Genomic DNA, 20,386 nt, shown 5'->3' on the forward strand with positions numbered 1-20,386 from the left:
TTTACTACGATGTTCTTTGGTGTATATTTGATATTGAACCTCTTAGTCTCAAGTGTGCCCGATGCGCACAGTAAGCCAACCACTGGGACATCCTGCTTGGAGATGGAGAAAGCTTTATTTCTTTCCCTCCCAGTAAGCCCTTCAGCAATCAAAGGCAGCCAGGGGCTGATTTTTCGTAATGGCAACTTCCTTGAAGGGACTCTGTTCTGTAAAACAAACTCATATATCTGTGTGAACCTCGAGTCATCCATCAGGTTAAACAAGAAAACAGCAAACTGACAAGATTAATGTCTTTTCATAACAAGGTCAATAGATAATCTTATTGAATATTTACAGTAACCCTCAGGTACTCAACTTCATGTTCATTTTTAAATTTTCTTCCTTGGTGCTTATCAAGCTGCTTGAAAACTTTCAAGTTTTGAAAGTTTTTCCTTTTCCTTTTTTCCTTCAAATGTTACTTCGCCTCGTTCTCTCTCCTCCAATACTCCAATACTCACTGTTTCTTTACTTTTTTTTTGATGAGGAAGATTAGCCCTGAGCTAACATCTGTGCCAATCTTCCTCTATTTTTTTTATGTGAGATGCTGCCTCAGCATGGCTTGATGAGTGGTGTGTAGGTCCACAGCTGGAATCTGAACCTTTGAACCCCGGGAACCCCGGGCCACCAAAGTGGAGCACGTGAACTTAACCACTACACCACTGGGACAGCCGCTGTCTGGCTCTTTTTTTATTTTCCAATTCTGTGTTAAAATTCTGAATCATTAACTTACAGTTCTTTGGCATTGTAAGTCTACTTATTTTATAATATGTGTCTGACAACTCCAATATCTGAAGCCTTGTGTTTTTATTGCCTTATTTGCCTCATTTTAAAAACATTATCTCCGCATGTGTCAAACAGTGGCTTCACAAAATAGTCTGTGGAAATACTTGGCGATCTAGGGTTCTCCAGAGCTGATGTATGTTTGGTTGTGCTAGGCACTGGGAGCACTGGCAATGTTTCAGCTTCCAAAGATGATGGGATGGGGCTGGCCTGGTGGCACAGTGGTTAAGTTCACACATTCCACTTCTCAGAGGCCTGGGGTTCGCCGGTTCGGATCCCGGGTGTGGACATGGCACCGCTTGGCACACCATGCTGTGGTAGGCGCCCCACATATAAAGTAGAGGAAGATGGGCACGGATCAGGAAGACGGGCTCAGGGCCAGGCTTCCTCAGCAAAAAAGAGGAGGACTGGCAGTAGTTAGCTCAGGGCTAAACTTCCTCAAAACAAGAAAAAACAAAAAAACCCAAGAAAAACCCAAAGATGATGGGAAGCCTAGTGGCCATGCCTGGGAGCATCTATCTAATTCTGGTTCACCCCTTCTTCTATTCCAATGCGAAGCAAATGGGAGTCACCAGGAACTGCCCCCTCCCCTGCCCCGACCTCCACCCGAGGTGGATCTTGGACTCTAATATCTATTCTCCTAACCCCAAGAGGCTGAGAAAAGCATGCTCAGCCTCCCAGTAGCTACCGAAGGAATCAGCAAACACATCCAGAGGAAGTCGCCTCATTCCTTAGCCTCCTTTATTCCTTGAATTCTATCCCAGTAATTCACTATCTTGGTAGCTGTCTGATCTTTTCAAGCAGATTTTTCCTTTTGGTCCAGCTTTTCTAGTCATCACTGGGAAAGTTGGTCTGAATCACCCTATTTTCGGAGGCAGAAGTCCCTTTTGCTCCTAAGGCTCTTAGATGAGCCAGTAGAGGAGGGAGAAGCTCCATAAGACTGTTTTTGAACTTTCCACCAGTCACAGTAAAGGGTGGAGTGTAGCCGCTTCTAATTTAGTTCAAGAAAATAAAGACAGGCGATATTATTTGTACTCAGTATTGTGAAACGTTTCATGGATATTATATAATTATGTAATAGTTTGTAGTTATCTTGTATATAATTTGAATGGGTTTCTGATACTTGAAACCAAAAATTCCTGACTTAAATATCCAAAAGCAGGGTGTATATATCACTTTTGCCCACAATATCACCAGACCTTTTTTGTCACTAACTGAATAGGCTTAAAATGCTACTTCAAAGTTATTTTTAATTTCAATATTTTTAAAAAATGTTTTTATCGTTGAGCTATGTGTGGATTTATTTTTATTTATCCAGTTTAGATTTTATTTTGGACTAGTGCTTTACATCAGTTCTTGACAATTCTCAGTCAACGTCTCTTTAATGGTGCCGCTACTCTATTCTTTTGTTTTTCTCTTTGTCTCTGTTAGATGTTCACCAGCAACCAAGTCTCTTACTCTATTTTTCATCTTTTCAACTGTGGTGAATTCTGAAGTTTCTTCTTCCCTTTCTTCCAGCTTACTAATTTTCTCTTCACCTGTGTCTGCTCTGCTGTTAAATGTGTCCATTGAGTAATTACTTTTTTTTCCAGTAATTTTTTATCGAGTTCATAGTAGTTTACATTATTGTGAGATTTCAGTTGTACATTATTTCTTGTCCATCACCACATAAGTGCTCCCCTTCACCCCTTGTGCCCACCCTTCACCCCCCTTCCCCTGGTAACGACTGAACTATTCTCTTTGTCAATGTGTTTATCTATCTTCCACATATGAGTGAAGTCATTTGGTGTTTTTCTTTCTCAGCCTGGCTTATTTCGCTTAACGTAATATCCTCCAGGTCCATCCATGTTGTTGCAAATGGGATGATTCTGTCTTTTTTTATGGCTGAGTAGTATTCCATTGTATATATTTACCACATCTTCTTTCTCCAATCATCAGTCAAGGGCACTTGGATTGCTTCCATGTCTTGGCTATTGTGAATAGTGCTGCAATGAACATAGGGGTACATAGGTCACTTTGGATAGTTGATTTCAAGTTATTTGGATCGATACCCAGTAGTGGGATAGCTGGGTCATATGTTATTTCTATTTTTAGTTTTTTGAGGAATCTCCATACTGTTTTCCATAGTGGCTGCACCAGTTTACATTTAATTTCAATATTTTTAACTTACAAGTGAGGACAAATACTTTCCTATGTGTTCACCTACTATATTTATTCAAGAATAAAATAATTTATTCTTGGGTCAGTCATTTCTTCATATTCTGTGCCCATTTATTAGTGTCTTTATGTTTTTCTCATAAGTGAAATAAGATTAAACCTTTGCTCTCATGTTTGTTATTAACCATTTCAGTAATCCAATATTACCATTTTTACTTCAGTGCTGTTTTCCACTGTGCAGGTGTTAAAAAAAGTTCTGATGCATATTTAAGTGTTTCGACCTTTTCCTTTGTAGGTGTTTCTGTCAATGAGTCATGGTCATAAAGGGATAGTGTGATAGAGCACACAGAAATCATGAGATTAATTTCTTAGGCAAATGGGGGAAAATCTTGCCTAGTTGGCTTTCATTGTCTGCAAAGAGGACTTGCTATCAGGACCATCCCTGCTAGGGTACAAGAGCCCTTGAGGCGATGAGGTTGTCCATCTTCTGACTCAGGACTCAGGCTACCCCTCCGGTTTCTGCCTGTCCTCAAAGCTCTACCTAGAATTTGGGAATTCCTTGGCAGGATTAAACAGCTTCACTTGGCTTGAAGGGGCAAATTGACATCAGCTGAAACAGATGACTGGTTCATTTCCTTATTTCTCACTGACTTCATAATTTGCATCTTGACCCTTTCTTGAATGTTTCTCAAATGTGGTCCAACCAGAATAGCAGACTCATACAATTATAATTTTAACATCCCCACTTAAGCACATAAACAGTGCAATTTTTTTATTTTTGAGGAAGATTAGCCCTGAGCTAACATCTGCTGCCAATCCTCCTCTCTTTGCTGCGGAAGGCTGGCCCTGAGCTAACATCCATGCCCGTCTTCTTCTACTTTTTTTAATATGTGGGACGCCTGCTACAGCATGGCTTGACAAGCAATGTGTAGGTCTGCACTTGGATCTGAACTGGCGAAACCCAGGCTGCCGAACTGGAATGTGGGAACTTAACCGCTGCACAACAGTGCAATTTTAATAGTGTAGAACATTCGTAGTTATTGGATAAAAATTCAGCTGTGGGATGTTTTATTGGTAATTTCTACCACACAGTTCCTATTAATGACTGCATTGCGAGAGGTTGTCTCCAGCTGGAACCAGGTTTGGTGAACCAGAGCTGCGAACTGAGATACGTCTAATCAGATGGTTGAATTTGACTAAGAGGATGTCGAGGTCTGTTTTCTGCCAGTGTTTCTATAACTTGATTAGTTTAAATTATCTATCTTTTTCTGAATACCATTTTAGAAAATTCAGATGTTACTGATATATATGTATAACCAAGTAGTGAAAATTCCACATGGAATTTTTATATGTTCTCAAGTGTTTCTAGACTTTGGTTTATTCCATTCGCCTGTTTGCTGATTTCCTGACTCACTGTCATACTTTCAATAACAGTGGCTTTATAATAATTTTATTCTTCAGTAGTGGCGCGGTCTAGTGTACGGCCATCATTCTGATTTATAATATTTTCCTTGCTATTCTCATGCATTGCTTCTAATATATTTTAGAATCATGTTGACAAATTTAAAAATCCTGTCACAGTTTCGCTTATGTGGTTACAGTATTGAATTTACAGATTAATATAGGGTGAAGTTACAGCCCTACCATATTGAGTTATTCTAGTTAAGAATAGGAATTTATCTCCGTTTATTCTTATTTCCCTAATGTAGTAGTAATTTTCTTAATTCTTTATTTGTTCGATGACAAAATTCATACTTGATCACTGCAAAAAAAAAGAGAAAGAATGAGTATAGGGATATGTTGATATAAGAATATGTTGATTGAAAAATTCCTCCCCATAATCCACTTCTTAGCATTGGCCACAATTAGCAACTAGATGTGTGTAATTTCAGATATTTTTTCTATGATTACACGTTTTAAATATGCATGTAATCTGGTATATAATCCAATAAAGTTTTAGGGTTTTTTAGGAAGATTAGCCCTGAGCTAACATCTGCCACCAATCCTCTTCTTTTTTTGCTGAGGAAGACTGGCCCTGAGCTAACATCCATGCCCATCTTCCTCTACTTTATATGTGGGACGCCTGCCACAGCATGGCTTGACAAGGAGTGCCATGTCCACACCCGGGATCTGAACCCGCAGACCCTGGGCTGCCAAAGCGGAACGTACCAACTTAACTGCTGCACCACCAGCCTGGCCTCCAACTTTTAGTTTTTTTTAAGGCTCATCCTGTGTATTCTATGTATATTCAGCAATTTGCTTTTGTTTAGAAATGAATTTCATTATTTATTTACATGTTTAAGCTCTCACAGTAAGTTTTTACAAACTAGTGAACACTTGACAAATTGTCTTTCCCAAAGAACTATAATCGTACATCCCCAGATGGCATAAATATATGATTGAATTAATATCAATATGTATCACTATTTTATCAATTACATAATAAAACAAATTATCAAGTATCCAAATATTAGGTTACACAGCTCAAAAGGCATGATATATATTAGATATCTGCTCAATTCATTACCAGAAACTCACTTCCTTTTTTTCTCTGAGAGGTTGGGAAGAAAAGGAAAAAATTCACAGTTCCAACAAAAATAATAGTGGTAGACAACTTCCAACAGGTTGAAAAAATTACAAGAGCTTCAGAAATTTTATGATTAAATATCGTTTTAGTTCCAAAACGAGGCATCACCACCTTTTAAAAATATATTCTAACAGATATATCTACCTGTTCTGCACAAGACAAAGGCAACATTTTCCTAAAAATATTAACAGTCCACTCTCGTTCTTTTTCCGGCCCTCCCTGTTAAGTTACCCACCAAATGCAAACATTCAGTTAACTGTAAGGCTTTTTTGTCTGAAGACGTTAAAGACGTGCTTCTGTACAATGGAGATTTTCAAAACGGAGATTTCTATAACAGCACAAAATGAGATTTATGGAAAGACAAATAGTCACTGTAAGACTTGGTTAAAATGCAGCAAAAATCCATGTTTGCATAAACTAGGTGTATACTGGTACAAATATGGGAGATATAAACATCAAGTGAGCAGGCAAATAACTGTACAGGGCCTGCTTCCAAAATCTGAAATGCCTGAAGGGATAAACCACGTGAGACCTAGAGTGTTCATAGTCCCTGCGCTTTTAATTCCCTATGATACTAAAAATACACAAGTATTGGGCTGGGTAATTTGGTCCTTCATCTCTCTAAATTTCTTGTATATTGATACAATTCTGGCATGGGAATAGAATAAGAATAAATAAATATAAATAAAGAATAATAGAATAAGTCTTTAAAGAAGACTTATGACTCAAGACTGTGGGATTTCTGGAAAAGTCAGTTGGTACAAATAATAAGCCCGTTTTCAATGCTGAACAGAAAGAATGTTTTGCTAAATGTTCAAATAGAACCAGGGGACCGAGATCATGGGGCCACCTTTGGAGTCTGCCTGCCACATAGGTCCCACATGTTCCTTCTTATGCGTCTGCCTGCCTGAGGATTTTATCCTTTTGTGTTAATTTGAATTGGATCTCTTCTTTCATTGTGTTTTGACCCATCATTCTTGGCTTATAGAAAACTGTGTAGCATAGTGTTTAAACGTGTGGTCTGGTTTTGAATCCTGCATTCATTAATAACCAACTGAGCAAGTTTGTTTTCCTTTAAGCCTCAGCTAACTCATCTGTTAACCGGCTGGAGTAATGGAACCTCTCTCATTACGCTGTTGTGAGAATTAAATGAGATAATGCACACGAAGCTCTTGGCAGAAGGTTAGAACATTGTAACTGATTGTTGTAATATGATGATTATTATTATTTTTAAAAAATATTTATTTTGTAACTAGCTACCCTGCTAAAATCTTATTATATCTAATAGTTTCTCATTTAATACATTTTAGTTTTCCAAGTACACAATTCATCTATAAATAATATTCCCCTTTTTGTTATATATTTTTTTTATTCCATAAGCTAATCTTACTGCACTAACTGGCACTTTCATGACAATGTTAAATAATTGGAGTGGGCATTCTTATCTTATTCCTGACTATAATGGAATTTTCCAGTGTTTCACCATTAAACGTAATGTTGGCTTTTGGTTTGGAATGTAAACCTTTTGTCACATTGAGAAAGTATCCACCTATTCTTATTTTACCTGAGGAATTTTTATTCCATTGTTTGTAAACCCCAAAGTTTTTATTTTTAAAATTGTCACACCCTAAAGAAAACTTGATGTTACTGTTAATACTCAGACCCCCTCCACCTAGATCAACAATTATTGATATTTTACCTCATTTGCTTTCTCTCTTTCCCCCTCTTTCAAATGGTCAAGACTTTTGAAAGGAAGTTCCAGACATCTGAATACTTCATCCCTAACTACTTCAGCATACTTCTAAGAATAAGAACAATCTCCTATATAATCACAATATCATTGTCTCTCCTAAAAAATCAGCAATTCCCTAACATAATCTAACATTCAGCCCAGGTTCAAATATTCACATTTGTGGAACAAGGATCCCATCAAAGTTCACTCATTGCATTTGGTCGTTAGATTTATTTAAACTATCAAAAGCAGCCCCATTCCCCCCACGTTTTTTTTCTTTTCATAACACTGTCTTTTGGAAGAGTCCAGGCCATTGTCTTGTAGAATATCCGACATGCTAACGTGTCCGATTGTTCTGGATGGTGTTATTCAATTTGCTTCTCTATTTCCTGCTATTTCCTATGAACTGGAAGTCAGGTCTGGAGGCTTGATTACATCTGGATGAAGCATTTCCAGCATTAATACTCCGTTAGTGATCCGTGTGCTTCACATTGCATCACGTCAGGAGGCACGCTTTGTCGGGTTGTCTCATTGTTAGTGATGCTGTTTGATCACTTGGTTTAGGTAGTGAGGGGCTGATCATTCCACTGTAGAGATATCGTTTTTCTCTTTGTAAATAGTAAGTGATCTCTACATTGGCACCACTAAATATCCTGCTCCCCAACAACCTTGCACGCAATGATTTCAGCATGCATCCACCATCCTGGCCAGAATCATTTATTCCATTGGTGGTTGCAAAATGATGATTTTTCTAATTCTATGATTCCTCCTACATTTATTAGTTTTGATTCTTCAGTAAACAAGAGCTTTTCTTCAATAGGCAAAAGATTTAAATTTCAATTACAGAAAAAAGTTCTAAAAAATGTTTTGATGCAAAAATAGAAAGAAAAAAGACAAAAGTTCCAGAGATGCATTGCACAACAATGTGAATATTGTAGTTAAAACTACTGAATTGTACACTTAGAACTGGTGAAGATGGTAAATTCTGTTATATGTTTATGACCACAATTAAAAATTTCTTTAGCTGCCGCTGATAAGCCTCACCCCCCACAGGACCACACACACCTTCAACACAGTCCTGGTCTGTGCACACTTCCTAACCCCCTGGAGAGTATCCTGACGCCCCACTGCAAAGGCCCCCACCTCTCCACCAATGCCCCCCACAGTTCCCCTGGTCCTCACACAAGCTCTGCCCCACAGAGGCGGACACACTTGCATGCCAGTAGAGGATCAAGGCACCCAGTCAATGCAGGCCGACAAGTAGCCAGCAGGCTTGCTGTTGGGCAGGGCCAGTCCCTAGGGCAAGCTGCCTGCCCGGGCTGAACTGGATTAAATCTGTGTTCTAGTGGGTGTGGCAGACCCCTGGGCTAACAGGCCCAGGGAAGAACCTCAGTGGCATCCACCGGGGTCTGTGTCAGCACGCCAGGTCAGAACAATGGCCCCCACCAATGTCTCAGTCTCCAGAGAGGTCCCTCCTCTCACCAAGATGCCCCCAGAACCCACCAGATTTAGGAATCTCTCAAATCACATCAATAAGTGACAGGATGTCTCCTCTGGATTATCTACTGATTGGGTTATCCACGCCCTTCCCCCATAAAAGGGGAATCAGAGGCAGAAGTCACTGCATTTTCCAGCAAACCAGAGGCTGTCTGACATCTGGAGCGTGATGGGTCACCGGGACAAGTCTGCAGCCATGGAGGAACCTGCATCTACCTGTTTTCCAAGCCAGCCTATTCTGGGGAAGCTCAAAAGAAATATGATGCCCCAGACATCAGAGAGGAAAAGATAAGTTCATTTAGCTAAGATGAAGCTGGGACGTCGTGAAAGTTCTGCACTTCCTATAAGCCTCACCAGCTGCATATTCCAGAAGCCTGTCACAAAAATAACTTCTCATCCTGGCATTGAGGTCAGGTGCAGTCAAGGGAGGAGACCTTGCAGAAGCCCCACAAGTCTGTGCATCCAGGAGACTGCAGGGTCCCCAGGCCTGCAGCACTGGAGAACTTTTAAGTACTTTTGACATTACAAATACTTTAAAAATAATCGCTCCTCATAGTCCAGGTAAATCCCTCAGCCGTGTTGGGTGCTGGGTCTCTACACACCAGCCCTGAGCCCACCACTGCACAGTCTTCAGACTGGGCAGAGATGATCCCAGGAGCAGGCCTCTGTCTCCCACAGTCGGTTTACAGACAGTCGGTAACCTATGGAGATATCTGCAGACAGAATCAGAAAGTGAAAAAAACACGGGAGAGACTGGCTGAGGCCCTGAGGGCAGACAGGCTTGCCAGGGAGGCAGAGAGAGCAGGAGCCATGAAGGATGTTCTGAGACCGGATGAAATAGGTCCAAATAGGCCCATTGTGCTGAAGAAGTCAAGAGGTGTGGCCCTGGGGAGGTGGTTCCTGTGAGCAGCCCTCGGTTTCACTCGCCTCTTTTAATGTCAATCCTGCTTCTTGCTCTGGACTGTGATGCTTTGTCATATTAAAATTGAACTTTACTAAAAATAAATAAACACTAGTTTCTTTAAAAAGGAAAAAGACGAGTGACAAACTGGGAGAAGCAATCTTTGCTACTTACACCACAGACAAAGGTGAACATGTATACATCAAGAGCTTCTAGCGGGCTGGCCCGGTGGCGCAGCGGGTAAGTTCGCACGTTCTGCTTCGGCGGCCCGGGGTTCGCTGGTTCGGATCCCGGGTGCGGACATGGCGCCACTTGACAAGCCATGCTGTGGTAGGCGTCCCACATATAAAGTAGAGGAAGATGGGCATGGACATTAGCTCAGGGCCAGGCTTCCTCAAAAAAAAAAAAAAAAAAAAAAGAGCTTCTAGAGAGAAGAAAAAACTCTGACAACCCCATAGAAGAGAAGGGCTGGAGCAGAGGTTCTCAAACTGTGGGCTGTAGGGCTCCTGAGGGTCCCAGGGACCCTCTCAGGGAGTCTACAGGGCAAAACTCTTTTCACAACAATATTAAGATGGTATTTGCCTTTTTCACTGAGCTAACATTTACACTGATGATGCAAAGACAACGATGGGCAAAAGCTGGCGCCTTAGCTTGGATTAGGGCAGCGGCAGCAAACTGGATTGGTGGCGGTTGTCCACCCCACCACCGCACACTCCCGGTACAAAAGACCCCGGGTCCCTTCAAATATCCCGGATGAAACAGTAAGAACGACTGATTTTTAAAACATTCTCAGCTTTTAAGTCTGTCTTTTTAATGAGATTTACGCATAAAACACGCTACATACAATGGCTGTTGTCTCAAGAAAAAGCACTTGTGCCGTCTGACTTGCGAGCTGAGCTGGCTGCTTTTTTGTAGAAATCTTTTTCACTTGAAGGAAAGGCTCATAAACTGTGGTTATTCAGACTTGTGTATCTGGCAGAAATCTTATCAAAAAATGGACCCGGTGATCCTGTCACTTCAAGAAAAACAGCTGGGAGTATTTGTTGCTAGTAAAAAAATTCAAGTTTTAGAAAAATTAGAACTTTGTAAAACTTCTTTCCACCACCAGGAGCTTGACAGCCTTTTATGAAAAGACTTTTCTGATGAGATTGGTGCTGATATTAATGAATGTGAATTACTGATATTGCATCATGAAATGTATCAACATTTGGAAGATCAGAGCATGACTCCGTGGACTAATATTTTCCATGTGACCACAGCATGATGTTATCTGACCATGCCTGGGTAAAGGATCCATTCAAAGTGCAAGACGTACCAGTGGATTTTAAGGTAGCAGAGTACGAAAAATTCATTTGTTCCAGATTCCACATTGTGACCAACCTTTTAAGAACTACCACATCTTGGAGCTGCCCCCGTGGCCGAGTGGTTAAGTTCGCGTGCTCCGCTGCAGGCGGCCCAGTGTTTCTTGGTTCGAATCCTGGGCGCGGACATGGCACTGCTCATCAAACCACACTGAGGCGGCGTCCCACATGCCACAACTAGAAGGACCCACAATGAAGAATAGACAACTGTGTACCGGGGGGCTTTGGGGAGAAAAAGGGGAAAAATAAAATCTTTAAAAAAAAAAAGAACTACCACATCTTGATTTTGGTGTAGTATCAAAGATGAATATCCACAATTATCTGAAAAAGCAATTAAAATATTTCTCCCTTTTCCAACTACATATCTGTGTGAGGCCATATTTTCTTCATACACTTCAATCAAACAACATATCATAACAGTTTGTATGCGGAAACAAATATAAGAATTCTTTTGTCTTCTATTAAGCTAGACATTAAAGAGATATGCGAAAATGTAAAGTTCTGCCACACTTCTCATATATTTTGTTTTGAAAAACATAGTTATTTTTCATAAAAATATGCTATTTGTGTTAACATGTAATGGGTTTATTATTTTCCTTTTAAATGAACAAATAAATACTTTTTAAATTCTCAAATTGAATTCCCGAAATGGTAAACATTGATAGGTATAACCCACAAAAACAAAAGCTCTTTGGGGTCCTCAATAATTTTTAAGATTATAAAGGGGTCCTGAGACCGATAGAGAACCACTGATTCGGGCAGTCATCAACAAATAGCTGTTAATATCCCCCAAAAGAAAGGTGACGAGCTCTTCTGTGCCCCGCCTCCCTGATGGAAGGACACGCACCATCACCTATGAAGTAGTTTTCTCAGAAAAATCTAACCTGAATCTGATTGAGCCTCTTGATCTAACTAAAAATTTATATTTATTTATTTAAAAATTTTTTTGAGGAAGATTACCCCTGAGCTAACATCCACCGCCAACCCTCCTCTTTTTGCTGAAGAAGATTGGCCCTGAGCTAACATTCATGCCCATCTTTCTCCATTTTTTCATATGTGAGACGCCTGCCACAGCATGGCTTGATAAGCAGTGCATAAGTCTGTGCCCGGGATCCAAACCTCGAGCGTGCGAACTTAACCTCTGTGCCACCCGGCTGGCCCCAACTACAAATTTCTAGAATACAAAGGGGACAAAGGAATGTGATGCCAGGGGACTGAAAACATACAGTCCAGGTGTGACAAATCCACACTGCATAGGATAAACAACTCAGTTCCTTCAACAAATAAGTTGCAAGAGAAAATAAAAGAGAGATGCAGGGAAATCTATATGTGAAAAGGAACTTAGGAGACATATCAACCAACGTTTGGACCTTATTTGGATCCTACTTTGATCCTTAAAAAAAAAAAAGACAATGGGGAAATTTAAACACTGTGGACATTTGGTGGTATTAAAGAGTGATTGCTCCTTTTTTAGCTGTGGTGATGGGATTGTGTGTGTGTGTGAGAACCCTTATCTATCGGTGCCAGTCACGCCTCAGTCAAGGAAGCAGAACTACTATGAGTATTATAGAGTGAGGAATTTATTGCAGGAATTAACACCATTGCGGGACAAGCGGGAGAGGTAAAGTTCCCAAAAGGATCAGAGAAAAGTCACTACCCAGCCTTGGCACATGTGAATGACTTGGACCTTGCGAGAATCCATAAGCAGTTGTGGTGGCTTTCTTTCTGGCGCATTTGTTAAGTTTTCAGATGGGCCTGACTCTGCCACATGTATTATTTAGGAGCTGGCAAAGGCTTGATGACAGAGATATCTCTCTAGCCTTTCCTGCATCAGCGATTGGCTCTCACATGTGGCAGGGCCATCTCGTAAGTTTAAGTCCTTACAGACAGGCTGACACAGGTCTGTCTGGCCTGAGGAGAATCTCTGCTGAGGGGTGTTTCTCCACCCCTGTGATGGATTTGCTCCTTCTCAGGAACTGTGCAGGAGGCATGACCTCTCTGGCACCTGCACAAAGAATTTCTCCTATCTCCCTACCCCCTACCCCTACCCCCCAGGTTATTCCTGTGCCACTCAGCTGCTGCACTGCTGATGACATTAAAGATGCCTTCCTTAGCAGGCACGGGAGCAGCAGATAGAGCTGGTGGAAATCCCAGAGCACTCTGACATCAAGCAGATTGCACAGCCAGGAGCAGCGTATTTTTTTTTTTTTTAAAGATTTTATTTTTTCCTTTTTCTCCCCAAAGCCCCCCGGTACATAGTTATGCATTCTTCGTTGTGGGTTCTTCTAGTTGTGGCATGTGGGACGCTGCCTCAGCGTGGTCTGATGAGCAGTGCCATGTCCGTGCCCAGGATTCGAACTAACGAAACACTGGGCCGCCTGCAGCGGAGCGCGCGAACTTAACCACTCGGCCACGGGGCCAGCCCCAGGAGCAGCGTATTTTTATGTTGAACTTGACACAGGAGAGAAGCTTTTCCATAGAATTAAAAAGAATTTTCCTTTGCAATTTGGAAGGGAGGTCCTGGCCGGTGAAGCCATCCTTAATATTCCTGACAAGTCTGACTGGAGGCAGTGTCAGATCAGCAAGGAAGAGGAGGAGACCCTGGCTCGCTGCTTCTGGAAAGACTTTGAGCCCTTTGACTTCACTCTGGACGACTAAGCAAAGGGAAAAACACTTTATGAACGTCACAGGAATTAGTAGCAGCCTGTTTTTTAAGAAACTACAGTCTCCCATGGGGACTGTTTTCCTGCCTCTTTCTTTGTGCATTCCCATGGAAGCTGCCTGCTGCAAGAGGCCTCAGATTGAATATTTTTTGGAAAAAGTCACATTCTAGGATGAAAATCCTATATTAGAAGCACGTCTGTCAGCTCCAAGTACAGCTTGTGTTTATCAACATTTTCAAAAACAGTTAAACTATCAAATAAAATCCAAATGCTTTTCCAAAAAAAAAAAAAAAACCAGAATCCATAAGCATTCATTTTCTGGAGTACAACCACAAAGAGAGTTGGTGGAGAAGAGTATGAAAGGTTGTTAGTTCTTCGTGGCTACCACTGCTGTGAGGTCACAGAGAAAGTTCTGGTAGTGAACTGGAGGTTGCTCGTCAGCAAGGTCAGTAGTTAGGAAGAAGGACTGGACCCAGAGTAGGGAGAAAGAGGACCAAGTGGATGGAATTTGCCAGTATCTCGGCTGTCCTTCACTGCCCCTGACAAAGTACAACCCTTAGAGCATAAAGGCTGCTGCTTTCTTTCTGCCTCCCAAATCTTATGCAAATTTCTCTTGCGGCCTTCCATAACCTGGCATCACACGAGGAAAGGAATTCCGGGGAACCGGTTCCAGCTCAGTTAAGTTGAGTGCAAAACTACTACATTACCCTTCAGAGATACGTACTAGACTATTTACTGATGAAGTGATATGATGTCCAGATTTGCTTCACAATGGTTTGGGAAGGGAGGGAAATCGGTGGAGAAATAGATAAATCCATTTTGTCCGTGAATAGAAGGTGGGCAATGGGTACATGGAGATTCATTTTACTATCCTCTTTGTTTTTTATATCTGCTTGGAATTTTTCTATAATTAAAAAGCTTTACTTTTTAAGTTTTGAGCCGCCCCCCCCCACCCCGCGGCATTGTTTCCTTTGGAGTATCATTAGATTTGTGGATTTTATTTTATTCAATGTGTCTTTTTTCTTTTTTTTTTTTTTTTTGAGGAAGATTAGCCCTGAGCTAACATCTGTTGCCAATCCTCCTCTTTTTGCTGAGGAAGACTGGCCCTGAGCTAACATCCATGCCCATCTTCCTCTACTTTATATGTGGGATGCCTGCCACAGCATGGCTTGCCAAGCGGTGCCATGTCCGTGTCTGCACCTGGGATCCGAACCAGTGAACCCCGGGCTGCCGAAGCGGAATGTGCGAATTTAACCGCTGCGCCACGGGGCCAGCCCCATTGTTGTCCTTTTTCAAACTTCTTATATGATTGCTTAATTTATTCCTTTTATGTCTTGTGATTAGAAATTTGTATTTAAATTCAAATTTTCCTCTTAGTATAGTTTTAGTGTGTTCCATAGTTTTAATATGCAGTGTCTTTACTATCTTTATATTCTTCTTCTGATACTGTCCTTTATTCAAGAGTTGCTTTGGAAAGTTGTGTGTTTTTTCATTTCTATTGAGTTAATGATAGTTTACAATCTTGTGAAATTTCTTGTGAAATATGTTGTACATTATTGTTTGTCAGTCGTGTTGTAGGTGCACCCCTTCACCCTTTGTGCCCACTCCCCACACCACCTTTCCCCTGGTAGCCACTAATCTGTTCTCTTTGTCTACATTTTTAAATTCCACATATGAGTGGGGTCATACAGAGATGTCCTTCTCTATCTGGCTTATTTCACTTAACATAATTCCCTCAAGGTCCATCCACATTGTTGCAAATGGGACGATTTTGTTCTTTTTTACGGCTGAGTAGTATTCCATTGTATATATGTACCACATCTTCTTTATCCAATCATCAGTTGATGGGCACTTAGGTTGCTTCCATGTCTTGGCTATTGTAAATAATGCTGCAATGAACATAGCAGTGCATGGGACTTTTGGAATTGCTGATTTCAAGCTCTTTGGATAAATACCCAGTAGTGGGATAGCTGGGTCGTATGGTAGTTCTATTTTTAATTTTTTGAGGAATCTCCATACTGTTTTCCATAGTGGCTGCACCAGTTTGCATTCCCACCAGCAGTGTATGAGGGTTCCTTTTTCTCCACAACCTCTCCAACATTTGTTACTATTTGTTTTAGTTATTTTTGTCATTCTCATGGGTGTAAGGCAGTATCTTAGTGTAGTTTTGATTTGCATTTCCCTAATGATCAGTGATGATGAACATCTTTTCATGTGCCTATTGGCCATCCATATATCTTCTTTGGAGAAATGTCTGTTCATGTCTCCTGCCCATTTTTTGATTGGGTTGTTTGATTTTTTTGTTGTTGAGTTGTGTGAGTTCTTTATATATTATGGATATTAAGCCTTTGTCAGATGTATGACTTGCAAATATTTTTTCCAAGTTAGTGGGTTGTTTTTTTGTTTCAATCCTGTTTTCCTTTGCCTTGAAGAAGCTCTTTAGTCTGATGAAGTCCCATTTGTTTATTCTTTCTATTGTTTCCTTTGTCTGAGAAGACATGGTGTCTGAAAAGATCCTTTTAATACTGATGTCAAAGAGTGTACTGCCTACATTTTCTTCTAGAAGCCTTATGGTTTCAGGTCTCACCTTTAGGTCTTTGATCCATTTTGAGTTTATTTTGGTGAATGGTGAAAAAGAATGGTCAATTTTCATTCTTTTACATGTGGCTTTCCAGTTTTCCCAGCACCATTTGTTGAAAAGACTTTCTTTTCTCCATTGTAGGCCCTCAGCTCCTTTGTTGAAGATAAGCTGTCCATAGATGTGTGGTTTTATCTGTAGGCTTTCAATTCTGTTCCATTGATCTGTGCACCTGTTTTTGTACCAGTACCATGCTGTTTTGATTACTGTAGCTTTGTAGTATGTTTTAAAGTCAGGGATTGTGATGCCTCCTGTTTTGTTCTTTTTTCTCAGGATTGCTTTAGAAATTCGGGGTCTTTTGTTGCCCCATATGAATTTTAGGATTCTTTGTTCTAATTCTGTAAAGAATGTCATTGGGATTCTTATTGGGATTGTGTTGAATCTGTAGATTGCTTTAGGTAGAATGGACATTTTAACTATGTTTATTCTTCCAATCTATGTACATGAAATGTCTTTCCATCTCTTTATGTCATCATCCATTTCTTTCAGAAAAGCTTTGTAATTTTCATTGTATAGATCTTTCACTTCTTTAGTTAAATTCACCCTGAGGTATTTTATTCTTTTCGTTGTGATTGTGAATGGTATTGTGTTCTTGAGTTCTTTTTCTGTTAGTTTATTATTAGAGTATAGAAATGCTACTGATTTATGCAAATTGATTTTATACCCTGCAACTTTGCTGTAGTTGTTGATTACTTCTAAAAGATTTCCAATGGATTCTTTGGGGTTTTCTATATATAAGGTCATGTCATCTGCAAACAGTGAGAGTTTCACTTCTTCCCTTCCTATTTGGAGTCCTTTTATTCCTTTTTCTTGCCTGATTGCTCTGGCCAAAACCTCCAGTACTATGTTGAATAAGAGTGGTGATAGAGGGCATCCTTGTCTCATTCCTGTTTTCAGGGGGATGGTGCTCAGTTTTTGCCCAGTGAGTATGATGTTGGCTGTGGGTTTGTCATATATGGCCTTTATTATGTTGAGGTAGTTCCCTTCTATCCCCATTTTGTTCAGAGTTTTTATCATAAATGGCTGTTGGATCTTGTCAAATGCTTTCTCTGCATCTGTTGAGATACCGTGTGTTTTTTATTCCTCAGTTTGTTGATGTGGTGTATCACAGTGATTGATTTGCGGATGTTGAACCATCCCTGTGTCCCTGGTATGAATCCCACTTGATCATGATGTATAATCCTTTCAATGACTTGCTGAATTCAGGTTGCCAAAATTTTGTTGATTTCTGCAATTTCTTATGCTGGGTTTCTTAGATTTTTCCTTATTTATGTTTTGTGTCTCTCTTCTGTTTTTTAGTTTAGTGGCTACCCTGAAGTTTGTATTCAGAATCTCGTGCATAACATAGTCCATTTTCATGGGGTCTCTTACTTCCTTAGCCTAGACTGATTCAATCCCTTTCCTCCTCCCCTCCTAAATTATTATTTTCATCTCTTATTCCAACTTGTGCTGTGAATTTGTGATTAGAGTGATAAGATTGTCTTTGCTTTGGTGATTTCCTTCCCTTTATCCTAATGTTATAGTTGAATATTTGCTATCCTATTCTGATTCTATCTGTCTCCCTACTCTGTGTTTTGTGAACCCTTTCTCCATTTCTTTTCTTTTTTCAGGTATGAGGGCCTTCTTGAGGATTTCTTGTAGTGAAGGTCTTGTGGCTACGAAGTCCCTTAGCTTTTGTTTGTCTGGAAAAGCTTTAACTTCTCCCTCATATCTGAAGGATATTTTTGCTGGATAGAGTATTGTTGGCTGAAGATTTTCATCCTTTAAAGTTTTGAATATGTCATTCCAATCTCTCCTAGCTTGTAAGGTTTCTGTAGAGAAATCTGCTGAAAGTCTGATAGGAGTTCCTTTGTAGGTTATTTTCTTTTACCTTGCTGCCCTGAGTATTCTTTCTTTGTCATTCATTTTTGTCATTTTTAGTACTATATGCCTTGCAGTAGGTCTTTTTACATTGACAAATCTAGATCTGAAAGCTTCCTCCACACACATTTCTCTCTCAATCCCTAGATTTGGGAAATTCTCTTCTATTATTTTGTTGAGCACACTTTCTGCTCCATTTTCCTTTTCCACGCCCTCAGGAATTCCAATGATTCTTAAGTTGTATTTTCCCATTGAGTCGGCTATTTCTCTGAGATTTTCTTCAGTTTTTTAAATTCTTAGTTCTCTTTCTTCCTCTGTCTGGAGCCATTCAGCCTGTCTATCTTCGATTATGCTAATTTGCTCCTCTATGGTGTCTACATGGGCATTCAGGGAATCCATATTCTATTTATCTGATCCATTGTATTTTTCATCTCTAGTATTTCTGATTGATTCTTCTTTATAGTTTCAATCTCTTTTGTGAAGTAACTCCAGAACTCGTTGACTTGTTTCTCTATATTTCCCTTTACCTCATTGAGTTTTTTGATGATAGCTATTCTGAACTCATTTTCACTTAGTTTACCTATTTCCAAGTCCTCAGGACATACTTCTGTGTTTTTATTGTTTTCCTTTTGGTCTGGAGCTTTTATAAATTGCTGGATGGTAGAGGAGCAGTTTTTGCGCATGATGCTATTATTCGGTTGCAGTTACAGCTAGTCGCCACTAGATGGACATGGAGAGCCACGCATTCTGAGCCCTGCGCCATCAGCCATGATGGCGGCGTGCAGAGTGGGTTGAGGGAGGAGGGGCACTTTCTGTCTCATGCAAACCTGGATTCCGATCAGCTCTGCTCTCTGGTTTCCTGGGGCCCTGGCTTGATGGGGTGCCCCCACGGGAAAGCTTTCCCCCCTTACAGCGTTTCATGTGCATGGGTCTGTGGGAGTCCTGGACTGTTCCCCCGTGGCACGGCCCCTCCCCCACTCCTTCCCTCACCTGCCACAGCGATCCCAGCCTCTAGGGGCGGGAGCGAAGTTCCCTCCCACCCCGTTCCAGCTCCTCTGAGGGGCGCTGCAGCCTCTCCACCCTCCATTGTTTGGCTGCTGTGGATCTCTGACGGTTTCTGTGTTATCAGGATTTTTTTTGGTTGGAAAGTAGTTGCTCCTTTTGGTTGTAATTTGAAGGGGAGAGAGTCCTGGGAGAGCTTACGCTGCCATGTCACTGACGTCCTGGGAAGTTTTTAAAACTTTTTCATGTTGTTGGAGGGAGGGGGCTTGTTATAAGGTTACATTTTGATCGCAGTGTCAAGAGTATATGATCTGGGGCCGGCCAGTGGCCAAGTGGTTGGGTTTGCGTGCTCGGCTGTGGTGGCCCAGGGTTTCCCGGGTTCAGATCCTGGGCGGGAACATGGCACTGCTCATCAAGCCACACTGAGGCAGTGTCCCACGTGCCACAATTAGAAGGGCGCACAACTAAAAATGTACAGCTGTGTACTGGGGGGGTTTGGGGAGAAAAAGGAAAAACAAAATCTTTAAAAAAAAAAAAGAGTATACGATCTGAACAATTTCTACTTTATTATAGTTTTCTTCGTGTCCAAATATGTGGCCAATTTTTGTAAATGTTCCTGAAACTCTTTAACAGAATATGAATTCTATCATTCACTTGCTTTACTGCTTTATATATTTTTTGAGACTTGATCTCTTAAAGACTGAGATGTTAGAATGTGAGGTGTTAAATATGAGAATGTTAGAAACTATGACTATCTTTGCATTTCTAATCCTTCTCCTTTCATATCCTGCCATTCTCTGCTCAGTGTGCTTTAATGCGATTATTTAGTGGATAAAGTTCATGACCACTACCTCTGTTTTGTGGATCATGCACTTGCTCATTATAAGTGATCATTTCTGTCCTATTTAATACTTTTTTTTGTCTTTAATTCAACTATCTGACATTAATATTGCAAACCTTGCTCTCCTTTTTTTTCTCTTGGGATGTTTTTGCCCATTCTTTTATTTGTGACTTTTCTGAGTCTTTTTGTTGCAATGTGATTCTTTACTGTTTTATTTATCAAATCAATTTTAGTAAATAGGATAAGATATAGGTTTAACTTATATTTTCCCTCAACTTAGTATTTCCGTATGTATGACACAATCAAGTAATTTATTCCATAATCAAGA

At 40.5% G+C, this 20,386-nt stretch overlaps 1 protein-coding gene, 1 non-coding gene and 1 pseudogene across 5 annotated transcripts in view; all 3 read left to right on the forward strand.

Annotated features, from left to right (window-relative positions):
• B4GALNT2 (beta-1,4-N-acetyl-galactosaminyltransferase 2) overlaps positions 1–20,386 on the forward strand; it is a 66,424-nt gene that overhangs the window by 21,662 nt on the left and 24,376 nt on the right. The window lies entirely within an intron of this gene.
• LOC138916197 (putative methyl-CpG-binding domain protein 3-like 5) lies at positions 8,865–9,832 on the forward strand (annotated as a pseudogene).
• On the forward strand, positions 12,761–12,906 carry LOC111775795 (small nucleolar RNA SNORA12). The gene has a single exon (XR_002811775.1). It is a non-coding gene; the product is annotated as a small nucleolar RNA SNORA12 (small nucleolar RNA).

This window comes from Equus caballus, chromosome 11, assembly GCF_041296265.1.
Source record: "Equus caballus isolate H_3958 breed thoroughbred chromosome 11, TB-T2T, whole genome shotgun sequence".
In the NCBI taxonomy this organism is placed as follows: Eukaryota; Metazoa; Chordata; class Mammalia; order Perissodactyla; family Equidae; genus Equus; species Equus caballus.